The 17366-nt window shown below is 37.9% G+C and overlaps 1 long non-coding RNA gene across 6 annotated transcripts in view; it reads left to right on the forward strand.

Moving 5' to 3' along the window:
- LOC140917282 (uncharacterized) overlaps positions 1–14952 on the forward strand; it is a 219376-nt gene extending 204424 nt beyond the window's left edge. For 5 of the 6 annotated variants that reach the window (XR_012160779.1, XR_012160777.1, XR_012160775.2 and 2 more), the window contains 2 exons: positions 5584–5673; positions 13847–14952. This is a non-coding gene — a long non-coding RNA (uncharacterized LOC140917282). Of the gene's footprint in view, positions 1–5583; positions 5674–7358; positions 8007–13846 lie in introns of those variants that run through there. The other variant, XR_012160778.1, reaches the window with a different exon arrangement.
- Positions 14953–17366: the final 2414 nt, after the last annotated feature.

A 17366-nucleotide genomic window follows, 5' to 3' on the forward strand; every position in this document is an offset into this window, starting at 1 on the left:
AGGAAACTAGAAAAAAAAAGAGTTGAAATGCCCTGTTTCTGCATTTTCAGAATGAAATGTTTTGATTTTTCATGACTTGATCTTTTATTTTGTATTATATATTATAATACACATTTTTAAAATGTCAAAATCAAAACAAAACTTTTTGATTAAATTTCAAAATTTGGGTTTTTTTTGTTTCAATTAAAAATGAAGCCAAAATTTGAAATTTTGAAATCCTATGTGAAATGGAATTTCTAGCCGCCACACAGCTCTAATTATAAGGAAAATAACTTGTATTTGTGAAGCTGAACCAGAAAAGAAGAAAAAAAGATATGGTGTTGCAAAGTACTGAGTGCTTCTAACTGGCATTGATGTCCCAGGAGCCACTAAGTATCTTGCAGGACCTAGCAAAGAGAATACCTCATATGACAAAATGATCATGCACACTTTTACCATGGTGGTTTGCAGTGTTTTGTAGTTGTTTTAGCCCCAGGATATTAGAGAGACAAGGTGAGATAATATCTCTTTTTGGACCAACTTCTGTTGGTGAAAGAAACAAGCTTTTGAGCTGAGCTTCTCACTATTTCAGGGCTTCACAACCATGCAAGAATCAGACCTGGCCTGACATTGAACCATAAAACTTATCTCAAGAGCCAAACCTTGACAATCCTTGCCTTTAAACCAGGGCAAAAGGCCAAGAATGCTAATCCAAAGACCAGCAACCGGGTAGGAGAATGAGAAGATTTTTTTGGTTGGCAAACACCATAGTTTGAACTCCCTCCTCCAGCTGTGCTAAATTATCTAATCTCCAGAAAGCAGCCTCCCATTTTAATCAGCCATTTGGAGGGCTGGTCCAGTGTGTGTAGAAAATTGTTGGCACTGCCAGGCATTCAGAATGTCACTCAGATGAGTAAGGCAACAAATCACTCTGCTGCGGCAGGAGCCATCTCCCAGGGATTGCGATTTTAATGAGTAATAGCTGTGGTCTAGAGTTCTAAGTGACCTGAACTACACTGTGTATCTTCCTAATGATGGATCCCACAGCTTAACAGTTATACAGACAAGGTTACAGCACATTTTCAATTGTCTAGCCTTCTTTGAGGTTCTGAGGAAAAGGTAATCCCTAAAATAGAAATTGATGAACGGTAATGTAAATAATAATGTTTTAGCCAAGTGTTATACATGGGGAAAAATCACCACAGCAATTTTGATTATTGTTATACAGGAAGCTTATTGTTTAGTTTCTGTGCCTCACTCACATCTTCGCTGCCTGACTTTTGTTAGAAAAGGTCAGATTTTGAGTAACTGTGTGATGGTATAATTAAACCTAATTAACGAGTAATTCAAGGAAGAAGGCTGCATTATCATATGAAATGATTTTTTGTGACGATAAACTATCAAAGAAAGTTAGTCAAATGTGTGCATATTAGGTAGTTAGAACACCTCCCAAATGAAAACCTGTATGCTTAAGTTTTCTCATTTGTGGATATATGTCTTTTGTATCTGGACTTCATTTTTATATTTTCAGAGCTACTTAATTTACTCTTTCAAAGTGAAACAAAAAACCCCAACATATTAAGGAATTCAAGTGAAGAGTAAATAATTTAAATTGTTTAAAGAGACTTAGAATGTACTGTAGAGAACAATCATCTCCAGTGGAAGAAGAAGAAAAAAAATCTAGTAGCCTTATTTATATATTTTTTTTTAAAAAAGTCAACATTATCAAAACTTTTCATTTTTCACAAAAATGTTGTACCTTTAAATTATTTTTAATTGTACCAAAATATGAATAAAATGGTTATAGAAATTTTTCATTTACCAAAAACTGAAAATAAATGAAATATAAATGAAATATAAATATATATAAATATAAATATATAAATATAAATATATAAAAATAAATGAAAATAAAAAGTTACATTTTCCATAAGGTCAATTCGGGGAGTAGTGGAGAGGTAATTGAATAATATATTGCCTAAAATGAAATATGGGTCTATTTCCAACACTTTGAAATTTCAAAATTAGTTATAAAAATAGATTCATTTTTTTTTCTTCACACAGTATTTCTCACTTTGCCTCCTAATATTAAAGGAGGTACTCTCTTCTTTCTCACTGCTCATCTCTAAGGATCAGGTGACAATCTTATATGTCAGAATGAATGCACTTCTCCTTTCGGGGATAAAAGAGTGTGCCATGTCTTTAAATCAGGGATCTGAATAAGGTAGCAAGTGTATGCCTCTCATGTGCCTTCATTTACTTTATAATAGGGTCTCCTTTCAGTGTTGTTAATAAACAGCAAGATCATCAGTCACTTCAAAGTGCTTTCATATTCCATAAATTGCTTTTTCTGCAGCAAGCAAATGGAGGGACGAGTTGATAGAAACCAGTAACACCAGAACTCATCTTCTATGGGATCTCCACAAGAGGTCTTAGGGTAGCACATGGACTTTCTATACAGGTAATAGTTGGAGGGTATAGATGGGACTCCTTTCTCCCATCAACCTTCTGCAGTACTGAAAAGTCATTAATGGATCAGCTTTGTATAAAGAATATTGCAAATACACAAATGGTGGAATTTCACCTGGTAGATGCTTTTTCATCTGGTGCAGGGAAAGATTATTTTGCATCTATAGTTCTTGCAAGGTGTGATAGAATTTACAGGAGTGGCTGAAAGTATTTGCATCATGGTCAGAAGTATTTGACATTCTTGTGTTTGCCTCAAACACTGAGCGGAACTAAATTAAGGCTAGACTATAGAAAGGTATAGATTTCTTCATCCTTGATGGCACATATCACATTTGCTATCATCAACCCCAATCCTGCAAAAAGCTACACATACGGTTAGCTTAGTGCACTGTGAATTCTTTCATTGAGGTCAATGAGACTATTTGTAGTGTGTAAAATTGAGCACATGCTCAAGTCTTTGCAGGGTCAGGGTTATTATGAGGGGGGATAAACTCACTGGAAGGAAACTAAACAGGAAACCACTCTTTGATCTTAGGCAAAATTTCTAGTATATCACTGAAAAAATTATGATTTCTTTTTAAAGATTTCACTTGATGACGAATTCTGGTTTAATGAACAGGAATCTGGCTGCCTCTTGCTAAATATAAAGATTATTGACTTCAGGTAATTTCTCACAAAAATACTTTTTCCCCCCCTAAAAATATTTTTTGTTTTCTCAAATCCATGAAATGGTAGATTTTCATGAAAGTTCTGAAAATATTTTCCTGTGGCTTGTCATGTCATTTTGACAAGGAGCAATGTCCAGCCCTGCTTGTATATTCCCCTCTGTTCCCACCTCTTCCCCGCTGCACTAGTGGTGGTCTTGCTGCATGTTGCACAGATGTTTCTTCCACTCAACTACATGGTTGTTTTTCAAGTGGCTTCTCAGAGCAAATGTTTCCATGTGTGTACGTTCCTTCTTTCTGCTGACATCTTTTCTTTCTATACAAACAATCTGCCGCTTTCAGATCTAGAGAGAGAATGCCCCATTCCACAGATGCTGGTTTTCCTTTTAGGTTCCTTGGCACTGGTACACATGGTCAGCAGGCAATCCCTCCTTTCTGTCTGTTCCTCATAACTAACAGTGTTGATGTTTTGTTCTTTCAGTCGTATTTCCCCATTACCCTTACTCAGACTGCATTTTTCCCTCTTTCCTGTAACTTTCAACTCTTTGTTAGTGGCCCAGATGGGGTGTCTTCATTTTTTGCTGCAGCTTGGAAGGAAATGTTTTTTTACCCAAGTCACCACAAACTATTGGCCTGTCATGAGTTTCCTTTCTTCGATGACTGACAGCACCTTGCTATTTTTTGTTTGTTTTTCAGCTAGGTTTTTTTGGGGGGGGTTGACACAGACTTGTGCAATTAAATTCACTTTCTTCAGCACTACTACTGCTCTTTTGCTTTTTGTGTGTTGTGCCGCTCCGTGTGGTGAATTCCTGGATGACTCAGAAGAGATGAGTAAAGGTCAGACCCTAGTGATGAATGAGATGATCTCCTTTTTAGTTCGTGTCTATAGTAACAGCTATAGATAAGATTGCCTAAACATTTCCAGTCTAAAGAGTCCTTTTCTTTTGCTTATAACTTTGTCAAACCTTTCATTTTTAGAACTGAAATATTGCACATAGTCACTGACCATGGGTAAATTATTCTGAAAATTTGGCTCAATTTGGTTCAACAACTTTTGAATGTGAAGGCAGTGAAGAAAAATAAACTTTGCCACCACGACACATTTTTGCAACCTTTTATGAACAGCTCTAGTGAGTCATTCATCATACACCATCTCACATGGACATGAGGACCAGATTGTCCCTGGTTCTTTCCCATCTCCTCCAGATACCTCCCAGATACCTAAAGAACAGCCAGGAACAATTCATCAATGACTATGTTGGATGGTGAGTGAGGAAAGGATATGTACAGAATGACCTGGGATTCTATGGCATCTGCCTTAATTTGGGCCACATTTACTTGAAATCGCCACAGTGTAAATTTGGAGTAAATCCATTGAATATGCCACTGAATGAGCCACTTGTCCTGCAGAAAAAATATTATGTGATCATATAATTAAAGAATGCATTGAAACACATATGCACAAGAGTTAAAGTAAGGGCCAGCAAACACTCCAGCTTATCACAGTGCTACCAAAGTATTTGGGGGCAATTACTGGAGAATACTATAGTATTTTATTTTAGAAAGAGCAATGAAAGGATATATAAAGGTTAGTATAATTTTCTTTTCTTTATTTTGATAAAGATGTAAGTACTTTGGAAAGAAATAGATACGTTATTTAAACTGCTGTGTTTTGAAGTAAATTTGGGTTTAAATCGAGAAGTATTTACAGTACCTGACAGTTTCACTTTATAAATGTGGGATGGCACTCATTGTTCTGCAGGTTTACGTATCTCAACAGAGCTGCATGAACACTTCCAAATATATTCACAAATTCACTTTTCCAACCAAACTTATTCACTTTCCAGGATTATTTGGTGAATTTTCACACTAAAGTGTTCTGTGGATCTCTTCATAGCTCTTTGTCGGCTTGAGGAATAGAAATAATATATCTGATTTACGTAAACAATCACAGTGCAAAGAGTGAATTATAGCTAAAAAATATGAATTAACATTTCCATTCCTCACTCCCAGACATAAGAACTAAATCAAGACCAAATGAACCTAGCATCAAGACCACATTTTATGACTTGATAGTATTAATGCAGGCCTTCCACAGATTCATGCTGTAGTGCTATTTGGGATTCATGTATGTCTTCTCATATTCCTCAGGAGCCATGATCATTGTGACTATAAACAACAATCACGAACACACTGGGAATGCTAGAAAAGTGAAAGAATCATAGCTTCATTATGTCTTCCTTTGGTGATAGGATCACAGAAGAAAACATAACACAGAACATGTCAATATTTGACATAGAAAAATCAGAATTATTAATTATATGGAAAAACATAGGGTATTCTAGATTTTTCTAAGAGTAAAGGAATTATATAGCTATGGTGCCTGGAAAAACCTCTCCTTAAATGTGCAATATTTGTGCTTTATATGTTGTGCTAGTAATATGTTTGAAGAAAAATTATTATTTCACAGACTTCCTGTCCCTCAGAGATTACTTTTGTCAGCAGTGGGCCAAGTCCTTGACCAGAGAGGAGGATCATGGTACAGAGAGGATCATTGGTGGTATGGACTTCTTTCAGTGCCATTTGTAATACATGCATTGTAATATATAAACTACATTACATAGGCCTGTGTAACCTTCTAACATAGGGCAGGTTCTCAAAAGATCAGCACCCCAAATTTGGGTCTGAAACGTAGCCATTTCTATTCTAAACCTACTTATATATGGGAATAAACAGTACACACACACACATATTTACTAACATCATCATTATTATTATCTTAATGATTATGGTAGCACCTACGAGACCCAGCCAAGGCTCTGGGTCCCATTGTGCTGTACAGAAAAATAACAAAGAAGACAGCCTTTGCCCTAGAGAGCTTGTAGTTTAGGGGTGAAGTTAATAGCAAAACTTCCATTGACTTCCATGGGGCAAGGATATTACGCTAGGTGTTAGACACGACATGACAGGTATATAAAAGCACAAATAGGGTGGGCTGGGAGATGAGATAATAAAATGAACAAAGTTTTAGCAGAATAAGCAGTGAAGCAAAAGTGGCAGCTTGTTACTTGCCTAACCAAGTATATTTACATCATTATATAAAATATGCAGATGTGCACATTTAGTGCACATAGACAAACATTTTTAGTTATAAGGAATGTGAATCCTTTCATTTCATTTTGTAGCATTATAGAACAATGAAAGTGAATACAGCCATTGAGGAAGAAATTCGTTGGCAGTGTTCAAATGCCAGCACTCATCATCATAACCCACCCAGAAAAGAGATTTTACTCTTTTTTACAGAGGAATTGTTTTTATAGCAAATGCATATTTTTATACTAGAATCTTCCAAATAAAAAATGATGTTGTGAAACATATGCACATTTGTATTTTTATGGGTAATATAGTTTTCCTAATAACCTTTTCAAGGCAAAGATTCTGCCTGATTTACAGAAATGGAGTCTCTGTAAATTTGATTAGGCATCTAAGCACATCAGTCTATCTAGCAGCCATGTACCTGATTATGCATAGGTATGTTATATGAAGGCAGTTTAGCTTGGATCATATCATGGCTCTAACCAAAGTGGATTTAGAGATAATGAGCTTGCATCTTAGAATACTTAGGATTTCAGCATGCTCTCTAAACTGATGATGCAGCAGCTGCATAATGCAACAATGTAATTTATTCATGTAATATGTACAGTATTGCTGTAATAAAAAGCTCATTGGTGGTTCCTCTAATTCTTTATCTGAACACGCTGTTATTGGTAGCTGTGTAAGTTAATATTTCAACATTTCAATTTCTGGCTATTTGGAAGTCCAAGCTATAATATTTTAAAAGATAAACATTTTATACAGTGTGAGCTGTACTTTGAATCTGCCTGTATTGAGCTTAGTTCTTTAGCTTGTGAACAATACATTTTGTGCCAATTTCACAAAACCTGGAAATTATAAAAAGAGAAATGACAAATAAGACTGGATAGATTCTGGACTTCGCACAAAATATATAGTATTTTAAGTGTGGTATATGAATAATTTTTCTTTTTCCTTTTTCTAAAAAGGAAGTTTAGACAAAATATTTCAGAAAGATGTACTTGGTTTACATGAGAATAATGAGGACTACACCGAACTGTGTGCTGGCTTGCATTAAATAGCTTTTTTTTGCTTACAAATATAGCAATGTTTATATTAAAGGTAAATTTTCTCTGAAGTAAATTTTAATAGGCATATATTAACTTTCAACAGGAGTCTACATGTAAAGACAGTGATGAAGAGCATGACAACAGAATGCTTGAAAATTAATCTGCCAGTTTGACCCAGTAACCGACATGCATACTAAAACACTGATGTGAATTGAAAATAAAATAACCACGCTTGACAGATATAATAGTTTAAGTGATTTCAAATTAACCACATCCCACTGACCACAAGTGAAGAATGTGTTCATTCTCCCGCAATGAAACATGCTCTAGGGACTCATTATATAGAGTAGAGTAAGTAAAACCAGAGTGGAGTAATTGATGCTGAGGAGGAAGAATGACAGCTATTTAATGATTCTCAAACTTATACATAAAGATACCACAAGCACTTAATATATTATTTCTCTCTCTCCAATCTAGAAATATTATAGGCTTAAATCTATATTGCGTAGTAATTGCAACACTTGATATAGCTGTTAGGAATAATGAATCATGGCAAAGATGCATCAGCCAGTACATGGAAAGAGTGAATAACAAACAACCCTGTACCATTATGTGTATATGTATGATGTGACTTATTTTGCAGTGGTGCGATGAAGCAAGGGTATGATATCTACTTAATCTATCTGTCATCATAACTGGTTTATAAATATTAAAGGATTCCCTAAACAGTTTTTGAATAATCTAAAAAATAATAAACACTTGATTTCATTTTACATTAGTTGGGTTATTTTTTTCACATACACTAAAAACTTTTTTACAGGGAAGTTACAAAAGCAAAAGAAAGAGATTAATAGATACATAATGATGAACAGGTACAGCTAGTCCTCTGGAGCCAGCAGGACTAAGTCCCACCAATAACGTCATTAGTATATTATGTGGCTGATGTATCGCAAGATTCGTGATACCACTGAAGCTGCCTGGTGCTGCTGCAGCCACTAGAGGCTGAAGAACATCTGGATGCCAGTGGGTACCATCTAGTCCTGCAACATATAGACCTCACACAGCAAAGGAAGGAGACACAGAGCAGAAAATATAGGCTTCTGTGAGGCTTTTTCAGTTCAGTCCCAGAGTCAGAGTATAGGACTGACTTACAGGTACCTTGGAGCCTTTGCTTTTCCTTGTTACTCGTAGACCCATCAATTATATCTGCTGCCCCTCGCTACTGATTATGAGTTGCACAAAGGGTTTATAAATGATGGGATGTCATTTACTTCTTGGCATCAATGGTAAGACTGCCAGGAAGGGATGTTGGTTAGCCCATATTGTGATGATGGTTTCATAAAGTAGATATGTCTCCACTAAACTGAAACCACCAACAATGAAACCACCAACTGAAAGACACCAGTTAACAATGATTATTGGCCATTACTAAGGAAATAAGTTTGACACCAAAAATGCTGCATAAAATAAAGGAGAAGTCATGGAAATTTTCATTAAAATCAATGGGTGAAATCCTGGTCCCATGAGAGTTTTGCCATCAATTTCACTGGGGCCAGGATTTCACTCACTGAATTTTCACCAATGCTTTTAACCTCAAATTTTTTGTCATCTACCCCCTCAGTATGATGTATTATGGACAGTTTACAGCCTTCAAAAAGGAAGGTTCACAGTGAACTTCCAGACTATGGGTAAGCCTTGGCTTTCCATTGCCTGGGCATGGCATGACATCCTCCTGTTGCCAAATTATTCATCTCATCCAAAGACAGCACGTCCATAATTGTATCTCCACCCAACACAACGCTTAGCATTCACTCAGTACTGGCTCACAGGGAAGAGTGCTTGTACCTTTGGCCTTGTCTGCGCTCGAAAGGGTTTGCTGGGGTAGCTATAATGGCAAGGCCTTCTACTGGAGATGCAGCATATACCTATTAAAATAACCAAGTCAAAGCCGGAGATAGACCAGTTTTCCAAATGGAATAAGTTATACTAGTAAAAGGACTTTTTTTCTGGTATAACTACATTGGCTTTTGCTGGTATAGCTATGCTGGTTAGGGATGTGATGTTTTTCACACACCTAACTGACATAACTATGCCAGCAAAACTTTTAAGCATGGACGAGGCCTCCATCACTAGCAACACATGCTGCAGTGTCTAGGTGTTGCTTGGAGGTCCCCAATCAAAGCACTAATAATGATCAACCTTCTTATCTTGAGATATTTGACAAAAATAACAGCACAAGGTAGGTATACACTAATCCAAGAGACTTCATTATTAATGCAGCTTTATGTGTGTCGCATCTAAACAAAATAATAGTTGTCTTTCTAGGAGTAGTTATCTTTTCCGTCCATCAGAGGGCACCGCACTGACTAAGGAAGGAGTTTTTTTTTAATTTTTTATTTTTTTCTAAAATGTTTTCAGGAAGTTGCCACTTGAAAGCTTTTTTCCCTGTTTGAGTTGACAAGTCCAGAACCATGGGAGGTATTTATTTAAGCAGGCAGAAGATGTCCCTTGCTCCCCTGTACAGTTAACTGCCACTCCTCCGCTGGTGCATAATGTAAGCCATCTTGCTCTTAGGGTATATCTACACTGCAATTAAAAACCCGCCATTGGCCCATGCCTGCTGACTCAGGCTCATGGGGCATGGTCTAAGATGCTGTTTAATTGCAGTATGGACGTGCAGACTTGGGCTGGAGCCTGGGCTCTAGTACCCTGCAAAGGGGGGAGGTCCCAGATCTTGCACTCTATCCTGAGTCTATGCCGCAGATAAACAGCTCCTTAGTCTGAGTCCCTTGAGCTTGAGTCAGCTGGCATGGGCCAGCAGTGGGTGTCTAATTGCAGTGTAGACATTGACCACACCGCACCGCATCTTTAAATGGGGGCGGGGGGATTTGTCTGGCTAGCCGAATGGAGGGAATAATGCTTTATGGGCTGGGGAGAGAAGAAAGTGGCAAACTGCTGCAAAAAGGGGACAAGGGGTGATAATGACTCATCCCTTGGAATCCAGATGGACAGAAGGGTTTACAAGGGGTAGCCCGTGCGGTGAAGCCCCCTTTCTCATGGAGTAGGAAGGGATACAGTGACGATAAATGGATTGGTAAAGGACTTAAAAAGGAGATGTTGGTTAAAGGAACTGAATAGCGTGGGGTTGGGGACTCCTATGGTTGGTATGGCAGGGAGTCAATCCCCCTTTCTTATAGCCCATCTTAACTCTTCTATGAGGGGAGAGGGTGGATGGTAAGGGCCCAGCAATTGGTTGGCTGGGGGACCTGGATGGAAAAGAGGGGTGGCTGGTGCAAGCCCTGCAAGACATTATTGAATGAACATGGGGTTACCTGCACGGTACACTTTTATGTGCTGGGCAGTCCCAGATACCGAACAATAAAGTTGCGGCCTGATTATAGCCATATGTAATATCTCCTGTCCTCCTTTCGGTATAGCTGGACAATCCCTCTGTAAACCTCACTACAAGGAGACAATACTTGCTTCCTTTTAGGAATCTAAATTAGCCCTTATAATTAGTGAGCCCTAGTGCCAGAAGCATATTTTAAGGGTCCTGAATTATACTCCTAGCAATTATTTAATCAAATATTTTTAAAAGTGCAGTGTAAGCTGGTGGGATGACTCAGCTGAAACAAAACAGCAACACTCAGTGGGGTTTACAATCATAACCCCAAACTAGACAATAGAAGCAAAAACAGCTCCCCCTGCCAGAATGTTCCCAGGCAACCTAATGTTCTGCTCCCTACAGGTATTTCCCCTCCGCTCCCAGCAGGCTTTTCCCAGAGCACCCAAGTAAGAGGAGGGAAAAGTAAAGCTGAAGTTAACCCCTTGTGTACTATGGTCTAGGCTGTGACCCTGCACCCTATCACATGTAGTCTTTTCAGACAGTTTAACCCTCTGTATAAAACACCTTCTCTGAGCAATGGTTTTATAAATGAACATTTAAAAAATAACCTAGTCAAAGCAAGGAGATACACACATTCTTGAACTATGGGCACATTCCAGAGTGGTGCTCAGCCTGCCTCAGTCCTATATCTGCAGGCAAAAATGAGATGAATTGAAGAAGACCCAGTAGGTGAAAATATGTTTTGGCATCTATGCAACACTGCAAATGAATCAGGATATTATAGCAGAATACTATAGCAGTACCATCTGTGCCACTGTCTGCAGGTAAAGCAAATGCAATTTTTAAATAAAATAAATAAATAAAACTCTTCAGTTTGTAAAGGACTGCGCCGTCTCCCTCTTCTCTCTTATTGTTTGCCTATTCCACCCAGTGCCGCACACCTTAAGGCCAAACATGAGTTGTGATAGGCTGTCATGCGGTTCGGATATTATAGATGAAATCCTTCCAGGAGCAGCATCTGGCTTGCTTTGTAAGCTCTGCAGTCATTTGTAGAGATGGGGTTACATGTGCCCTAGGCTTTGTCAGATGGCTAGGCTTCTTTTTCTCCAGGGTTCACTTTTTTTTATTCATCTTTGATTGTGAGGAATTCATGCTCTAAAATACATGCTTAACTTACCATTATTTTGTGGGTTTTTAAATTTTTTTTTTTTATAAATAAGGCTGTTTGAAAGCTGGCCATTTATATGCTGGGTTTAAATGTATTTTTCTAGAGGGCCCATATTAGACTTCTTTACAAATGCAGAATAAACTCTTCTGTGTCTTTCTTTACAATACTCTACCTCTGTCCTAGAGTATTCCTGGACCATAGAGTCATGGGAATTAGTGATGGAAATGACCCAAAGCTACCTTGTCCCTCTAGCCCTACTAGTGCAGAGTTGGTCCCAGTGCACCAGAGAGATTTTAATATATTCCAAGCATTTTGTCCAATCTAATTTTAAACAATTTAAGCAATGAGGCTTTTACCACTTTTCTTGGGAAATTCATAATTTAGTAATCCTCACTCTTAGACATTTTTTGGATAATCATAATTTTTTGATCTATCTCATCCTTTATCCTACTTATAATTAGTCCACTCTCACCACTTTCTTTCTGACTTTAAAATAAGGTAGTATTTGATTCACCCTCAGCTGGAGTAAATCTAAGTAGTAGCTCCATTTACTTCAGTGGAGCTACATTGATTTACACCAGCTGAGAATCTGACCTATGTGTTTAGCTTCTTCAAATACTTGTATATGGTTAGCATATTTCCCTTTGCTGTCAGTTTGCCAGGTTGAACTTATTTAGTTCCTCCAAAGATTTACAATCCAAAGGCCACTCTTACTCACATTAAGTAGTACATTACTCAATGAGTAGTCTTACTGAATGGGATGGAGAAGGTACTATTCAGTGTGAATAAAGGAAACATAATCTAACCCACAGTGACAACATTTAGACAAAATATGAACCAAGGAGATGGGGAAGGAAATGTGAGGTAATTGTGGGTTGGGCAGGGGGGTATTTCTTCACACAAAGCACTGTCAACCTGTGGAACTCTTTGCCAGAGGATATTGTGAAGGCCAAGACGATAACAGAGTTCAAAAAAGAACTAGATATATTCATGGAGGACAGGTCCATCAATGGCTATTAGCCAGGATGGGCAGGGATGGTGTCCCTAGCCTCTGTTTGCCAGAAGCTGGGAATGGGTGACAGGGGATGGATCACTTGATAATTACCTGTTCTGTTCATTCCCTCTGAAGTAGCTGGCATTGGCCACTGTCAGAGGACAGGATACTGGGCTTGATGGACCTTTGGTCTGACCCAATATGGCTGTTTTTATTTTCCTGATGTTCTTATGGGGTAAGTGGAGAAGCAATTTGCAGGCAAGCAAATGAAGTAAGTAGTGTGAGATTGAGGATGGAAAAATCAGGATACATAGTGAAGTTGATTAGGTGATACATAATGCAGCATGATAGGTGCTGAGTTATATTTTAAAGTATTTAAAATGTTTATAGTGAATAGAGAGGTTTTTGAGGAATTGTGTGGACAGTAAGGTGAATGAAGCTGCACAACTTACGGGTTAGAGTGAATGAATTGATATTCATGTCCAGAGAGTTGGTTATAATCTAGAGGTGGCCAAACACTGCAAAACAGGGTTCACAAATATTTGTTCAAATTGCTTGATGTCTCCATGTTTTTGCCCCTTTTTATTCACTGTTCCTAGACACTTGTTCTAACTGGGGTTGATGATGGTTATTGTTTTTCTTTTTTCAAGGGTGTGTGAGGAATGGCTTTTATTCTTACGTGTACTAGAATTTGTGTGTGGTTGTTTTTTGCTGTTAACCAATCACCATTCATTATTCTCTACCATTTTTCTGTCATCCAGTCAGATAGCAGGAGAAATATGATGAAACTTAGATCACACAGAGCAAATAATAAATAGTGACTAAATGAAGTGTACCATCTGAGAACAATCTATAACCTGAAATTTGGTCACATAAACTGTTCATAAGCAATAATGAGTTGTCAACAAATCTGTAAAAAACAAAGTTGGCTTGGGAACAATTTTTATACCAAGAAAAGAGCTAAGCTCATTGTATATAATACACTTACAATGAATAATTTAACCATCTCTATTGTGAACAAAGGGAATTAGCCTGTAAGGCATTGCATTGTATGACAGTTTTTTCTGTCTGCTCTCCTCACAGGCCACCCCACAAGACAAAGCCGGTTCAGAAGGCTGTGAGACACAGGAAGAGCTGTGGATTGATTTTAGTGTGTGATGTGAAATCAGCAAAATGTATCTTTGTGCCTGCTTTTGGTGCTTTGTCTGGCTACTATAAAAATGCTTCTGCTTTTGGGAGGCCCTGTCGAAGATCTTCACATTCTTTGTCTTTTCTGCTGTAGCAAATAATGACTATGCTAAGTTTTTCTGTATAGTTTTACTGTGATGTGGCTAATCACCCCATTGAGCAGCAAATGGATCTATGGGGCACAGTTTGTGAACAGCCTGTAGTCTGAAATATGTTTGCATGAAGAATTTGTCAATTTTAAATAACGAACTTATTGGTGAAAATCAAAGTCTTTGTTAATAATTTGCAAACAGAAATTGGGCCAGAGGCTTTGATTAAACTGTTCACTACAAATAGTTCACCCAGATGCAGTCCTCATCAATGTCAGTTGACTATTGCAACCCTTTTCTCTATGGCTTCCCCAAGCTCCAGCTCTAGAGATTTAAGCCTATGCACAGTGTTGCTACCTGTCATTTCACATGGATATCTGTGCACATATAAGTTAGGCCAATTTTATTCCTCCTGCAACTTCATTGACTTCTGTGTAGTTGTAAAAGAGATTAAAAAACAGACCCTCATCTCCATCTTCAAATTCCCCTTGCATTCCAAAAATTCAGTTCTACTCTAGAACACCTCATCGACGCGGTGAGTCCTCCTCCTTCTCCTCTTTACTCTGCCATTGCACATGAGTTCACGGTGCAAAAGCCCTCTTTTATGTCACTCCTATAATCTGGAACGGCTTTTTTATATCTCTGTGCATCCACAATGCCCCATTCCATCCCAACTCGCCTTAAAGTACACCTTTTCTGTCCTACATATGCCTCTGAATTCCTGTCCTTCTATTGCCCTCATGAAATGGTTTAACTTATTCACCATACAGCATCTTTAGACACTGCTCACACCAAATGGTCTCTTGTATTAGTTAACCATAACTGCTCTTTTACGTCACACTCTGGTTAAAAGATAACAAAATAAAGTTGTGTTTACTGCCTCATTGGTCACTGTCCTTTTTTTCCTGCCTGCCAACCGTCTTTCAATTCTGTGTTGTAAACACTATGTCACTGAATAAAAGGAACATGTGGAAAGGATGCGTGGTTTGCATCTCTTGGTTCTATGGCTTTCTCTGATATTGACTTTGAAAGAGAGCCGTGATTTTGTGCTCACTACCATATACAGTCACCTGCATTCCCACTGACTACCGCTCTACTACCCCTCCTCCCCTCCCAAAAAACCCTCAACAACTTTCTTTTAGTAGTTTTAGGTTTGATGTTTGAAAAAGCCACATGCAATTATGGTCTGGAGTTGCCCACACATTTACTACCACTTTGCATGCAAATGAGTTATTTGCACATAAAGATGGCTGTTTGTTAATTAAACTGGTTACGCAAGCATGGACATTGGAAGCATACATATTTTTGAAGTTAGGCCCTTTGTAACTAAAATAATAAGCAGATCCTATGAAATGATAACTGAATTTATTGAAGATGAGCAGGTGTGAAGGAGGACCATGGTGGAATAGGACTGGAAGGAGGAATGAGAGGGGGAAGAATCATTATTGTAGGATAGTGTCTATTTTCTTGAAAAAGTTCATTGGCAGAAAAGGACAAGCGGGGAGTGGGAAGAGGGATGAAAGAGAGAGTCAAAGATAGAGAAGAATTGATGATCGTTGATTTCATAGGAATAGATTAAATAGTACTACAGGCTCAGCAAGAAGAAACTACACGTGTCACAAAAAATTCTCTCTTATAAAGCACACAATGGAGAAGAGGTCTGGATTGGCATGTGGAGAGATCTGTCTGACCTATTCTCATAGGGGGGGAAAAGCTCAGAAAGAACAGAGGGCACTTCCTGCCTATACAGCAGAATTTGATGCTAGCCTTAGAGGGAAAAGAATTGGACCTGTAGCTGGTCGGGGAATTTTTTGACTAATTGTTTTTTCATTGAATAATGCTAATTAGTCAAAACTGAAACTGTAAAACAGGGTTGGGTTCGATGAATTTTCTGAGTTGAAAAAATGTCAGGGAAAAAAGTTGTTAAATTGTTAAAATGTTTCATTTTGATATTTTCTAATCAAAATTCCAGCTTTCCAGTTCAAAATGACTGTAAGATAATTAGACTGAAAAAGGAATTAATAAAAAAAGGTCAAAATCAAAATGAAATTATAGAAACTAAATGTTTCAACTGACCTGAACTGACAAAAATCATATTTCTGGTTTGCAAGTATTTGAGATTTCAACTTTTTGTCTTGATCTGAGACAGAAAAAAAATTGTACTCTCAGAAATATTTGTGGGCTTGGAAAACCATTTCCCACCCAGACTTGCTGGGAGATTATTCCCATATCTGAGAGACTGTCTTGTGGCAAGATCAATGCTATATGGGTACATAAGGTTGTATTTTTAAAAGACAAAATATGAGTGTTTTTTCCTCTACTGTATATAAATGGTGGGTCAAGTCTTGCTCTTACTTGTCATGGTGCACTTCATATTCATTTCAAGTAAGTGGTGCCAGGTGGTTAATGTATCAGTGGCAGGAGAAAAGGGTGGGAGCATGCCACTGTTTAAACATTCGTCTTTTATCTTTCATTGGACTAAGTGGAATATAAGTAGATGCCTTTGACTTCCAGAGAAGTCTCTTCTTCAACCCACTCAAATCCCATTTCTTGTGGAAAGGGATTGTGGCTGAACTAATTTTTTTCATTTTGTCTGAAGAAAATAATCAGGAAAGTTAAACATAATGATTTCACACCGTGACTATAATGCAAACACATACTTAACTATCACTGTCTCCGCTCTATACAAGGACCAAAAACATCTGTGTTGTGTACTGAAAGATTACACGCTGCATTACAATTAGAAATGTGCTGAAGTCTTGGATTGGGTGTTTATTTATGGTCCATGAAATGTAAGATTCTATGTGCTTCTTATGTACATCTAAATAGCCAAAGGTAGAGAACTCAACATTTCAGAACCCAGCAGTCATTGTGAGAATGACTTCATTATTCTCTGAAGGGGGCTTTTTGTCAACAGAGTCTGGTTGCTGATAAACAAAAGCTAACATTACTGAAACCTGGAAACAAGAACTTAAGCAGGTCAAACTTGATTTGAGAGAATGCCCACACAGCAAAAAAGGCAAGATGCTTTGGGAATGCAAGCCACCCAGGATTCACAATAGACGCCCTCACTGGAATTGTGCACAAATGTTCTCCCTTGCAGCACCAAAATACGTTGTTCATGGTTCACTAAAAAACAAACAAATAAAAACCACTGACAATCCAACCACCCCACCCCACCCAACAGTAGCCATATTTGGTTGTTGTTTCAAATATCCTAGAAAAACAAAAGCAGCTTCATAGGCATCCAAATGTCATAATGCTGCAATACACTTTTGCAGAGATGCATGGTGCTGCTCACTAATGGTCGGGATTTTTTGTAGTGC

Source organism: Lepidochelys kempii, chromosome 9, assembly GCF_965140285.1.
Source record: "Lepidochelys kempii isolate rLepKem1 chromosome 9, rLepKem1.hap1, whole genome shotgun sequence".
Lineage (NCBI taxonomy): Eukaryota > Metazoa > Chordata > Testudines > Cheloniidae > Lepidochelys > Lepidochelys kempii.